This window comes from Argiope bruennichi, chromosome 6, assembly GCF_947563725.1.
Source record: "Argiope bruennichi chromosome 6, qqArgBrue1.1, whole genome shotgun sequence".
In the NCBI taxonomy this organism is placed as follows: domain Eukaryota; kingdom Metazoa; phylum Arthropoda; class Arachnida; order Araneae; family Araneidae; genus Argiope; species Argiope bruennichi.
Window position 1 is genome coordinate 13,881,234 of NC_079156.1, and position 4,154 is coordinate 13,885,387.

The 4,154-nt window shown below is 30.2% G+C and overlaps 1 long non-coding RNA gene across 1 annotated transcript; it reads right to left on the minus strand.

The window, feature by feature from the left end:
* Positions 1-458: 458 nt before the first annotated feature.
* LOC129973076 (uncharacterized) lies at positions 459-3,614 on the minus strand. The gene is made up of 3 exons (XR_008784933.1): positions 3,486-3,614; positions 1,288-1,384; positions 459-532 (listed from the first exon to the last, which is right to left on the minus strand). It is a non-coding gene; the product is annotated as an uncharacterized LOC129973076 (long non-coding RNA).
* Positions 3,615-4,154: the final 540 nt, after the last annotated feature.

The following is a 4,154-nucleotide window of genomic DNA, read 5'->3' on the forward strand; positions in this document are numbered from 1 at the left end:
GAGGCGTCATTTGATGAGAAGTCAATTTTCGAATAGCTTCGAATCTTCATTAGTCCCAAATAATCTAAGATTGTTCAGCCCCCCCCCCCGTCATTTGCACTACGCCGTTGTCACATGTATTTCAACTTTAAGAGGACAACTTTTTATTATTAATAGTACTACGACTCCGCAGAAACTGGAATTTGGTATTCCATTGCGTACTATTGAAACACAGCTATTTGCTACTAATAGGGAACTTCTATAGCCATCGTTATTTTCCATAACTTCCGACCGCCAGCATTTTTTGGAAGGGGAGGGGAGGAGGCCTGGAAATATTTGGTAGAAAAGCTTGATTCCTTTTATCCGTATTTTTTTTAAAAATCTGCAATAAAACAATGTTTATTAAATTACTCAGGCAGGAATTTAAACACAAGTATATTATTCAGTACTAAATTTCTCATTAAATAAACTTACACAATCCAAAAATACCTCAAAATATAATCTGGATTCTTCATTTAATCAGTAAGACAACCCATTTCCGAAACGTCATTATCTAATTAAAAAAAAAAAATAGGAGTCTAGAGGTTAAAATAGTTTGGAATTTTTTAGTTTGCTTAAAGATCTGACTATAATGAGACAATTGCTATGAAAAAGATAATGAATAAGAGAATTTCATGATAATTTAATAAAAATATACTCAACCTATAAGCAAATCATGTTCAATTACAATAAGTTATTTTGAACAAAACTTATGATAGAAATTAAAAAATTTCGCAAATAATTAAGGCCTTTTTTAAATAATTAAGTATAATCAGGCATAGCGATTTAAAAAAATACAAAAATTCTGGTTTAGCTGGGGCCTATTTATCTACAACACTATATTCTTCCTGTATTCACTACTGCCGCATAATAGGTCGCTCACCAAAACTCAAAAAATTTCACCTCATAAAAACTCCACTCCACTAAACTAAACTCCACTTGCAATTCAAAGAAATGTTTGTATTTCAGAGATAACGAAAAATTGGTGTCAACTTTGACTTATTTCTTTCTAAAATGCCTTTCAAGTTTGGAAAGAAAATTTACAGATTCATTTTTACTTTATAATTTATTTTCTAGCGTATGTGGAATAAAAGATAAAGAATCTAATAAAATGTAGTTGAGATTATAGCATTTAACACTTATTGTATTATTTTCCTATAAGAGTTGGAGCAACATTAAGTTCAAAAGATGTACTCGTATTTCAATATTTAAAAAATGTTATTCTTCAAACATCTGTATCCTAAAATTGTAATTGTGTAAATTACTGACCTTTGACACAAATACGAAATGTATTTCAGCTTCTCTTATTCACTCCTTCACTTGGAATTCCCAGTCTTCAATTGAGCTAGTTCTGCTCATAGGACACCTTAAAAAAATACAATTTTTTAAAGAAATATTTAAAATAAGCTCATACAGCATATTAAAATGAAATGCACTACATCGCATTGTTTAGAGAAGATGAACAAAATGAAAAATTCGTTTTGATTATGTGAAATAAAGATGGTTGTGAAATTTAGTCATTTCAGTAAACACTCAGAACTTATTGAATGGTAGATTGGTTAATGAAACTTATTTACCAATAACATCCAAGACAAGCGATTGTCCTCATTTTTTCCCCAAATGAGCATCAAAAGAAAAGGTAAACATTTTAATCCCATGGTTGAATTCTGATAAATTATCCGAGCTGGTATATGCCATTTGGGTTAACTTTAGAAAGTTGACCCTAATTGCATGTGCTACTGCTACAGGAAATGAGAAAAATCACCAAAATAAAGATTCTATGAAAATAGGCAGGGAAAAAATATGTAATATTCTTGAAGAAGTTTTGGCATTTGCGATTTCTGCACAATCAACCAAGAAAAGGGAAATGCTTATGCATGCTGGTCTTTCTTTAAAATCGAAACCATGAGACATGGATGATAAAAAGAATTCTTTGATTCCGACATATTAGAATTAGGCGCAATAATAAAATTAAGATATTTTTAAGGGAACTGGAAACATTTAAATCTTTAAAAAATTATTCAAAAAAATGTCAGCTTTAGCCTAATAGGTGATTTTTCACAGTAATATAATTAAGTTTTAAAAATAGGAAGTTTATAAATTATCCTTTAATACTAAATCTAACAAGAGATTCTATGATTAAAAGTCTCTCGAAGCACGCTTTCTACTCATTATATTCATATTGAATTTTATACAATATTTACAATCGTAAATTATGAATTCATTGGAATTATGAATTCTCTTGAACAGATACTTTTTTCTGCATAGAGGTATTAATCTTCAAGTTAATTATTATACGAAATTTTAGATTTTCAAATTACACGACATTCATTATTTTATTGAAATGTTTATTATAAGCCTATTTAAAGGAATATAAGTTCATTATAATTTCAATGAATACCCATGTATTACACCCATTTTGGAACGATTTTCCTCTGAATTATTTTTTATGCCAATTTGTGGCTATGAATTTGAAAATTATTTCACCATAACATTAGATTCACCATTAAAAAAATGATTCCAAAATATTTTTTCTATTACTTTATAATTAAAATAAATCATTCGTCCTATATATTTAAATATTCTATTTTCAGTTGTATTTGAGAAAAAAATACCCTTTAATTACAACCGAAATTTCGATCATTTTCATTGTCGAGAGCATCCCAATTCCTTTAAGTATAAAAAGAGTGCGCTTAGTAATAAATGCACTTAGTACTTCGACAGCAATTAGATAACTGTTATAGAATCATAATTTTAAAATGACACATTAAATGACGCGTTTTCCACATTAGGTTTTACTTAATATGGAAAGCGCGTTGATTGCATTTAAACGCTACACGTGTTATTACTACACGTGTCACAATTTTCATTCGTTGAGGATTCATGCATTTTTTTGAAAGCTGACTTGGAAGTTGAACAGAGTACAGATTACAAAAAAATTACATAAGATATATATTTACAAAACTGATATTTTTTTTATCTTTATTGTACATTTATTGCGTAAAATTTCTACATTTCATTGGATTTAATTTTTTCTTGAATTATGACAATAGAATTTATCGATTTCATAAATTGAATTTTGTCTCCATAGAATCCGAAATTAGATCCATGTCCACATCGTGGGAAATTCGGAAATAAGATGCAGCACAAATTCGTTTTCAGTGAACAGAAATATCCATATAAATACATGTACACATGTTTACATGCATATACAATCAATAACTTTTTGCCAAGTTAAAGATAATTTAAAAGCTCATTTCAAAAATTAAAATGTTGCTTTACAATATTTGATTAAATTATTTACATTGTTGAATCAAAATAAGTTTTCAAATTTTAGCGTTTGAGAAGAGGGGGGGGGGGGGAATAAGTTTTTCAGAATCATTACATTGCGTATATTTAACAAGCGAAAGTTAGCAAGAAAAATCATATTATAAGGGGAGGGGGGTAGTTTAGTTAAATTAACGTACCGTTTTAAAGCAATACTAGGGCTATTTTGGGACGAACTTTGTAATTTTGAGCCTCGGTCAGATGACAAAGACGACACCTGAGCTAGCAGCCCCCTCTCCAAACTTCCACACCACACCAGCGGAACGAAGGTCGTTTGGCCCCGACGGATTTAACGCACACCAGATCCTCTTACACGGCAGTTATTAGATGGAATCGGGGCTCGAACCTGAAGACCGCCGATTCTGAAGCTTACTACCCTCTGAAATGGAGGAGGAATTAGATTGACAATTGCATATTTTAATTAGTTGATTTCAGGATTTATTTTGAAGTCCCTCCAGCAGTGAGTAATCAAAATCAAACGATGGCGTATCGTGTTGGACGCAATACAAATGTGCGTAGCAAACTTTGCTAAAAGTCATAGTAAAGCCAGTAAGATTTAATTTTTATCATTTAAAAAATTAATTTTTGAAAAAGTTAAAAATTTGCCAAAGAATTAAATGTAAATATTGTTGTAAAACATCTTCCGAAGAGACATAGGTTTTGTAGCTGTACTTAGTACACCAACGTTAATACCGGCAATAGTTAAAAGATCCAAGAAAAAAATTTTTTTTTTTTAACTTAATAGCATCACGTTGTTCCATGAACTAGGAATTTCTAAACTTCATAGTTTGCGCGTTTCATTTATCTTC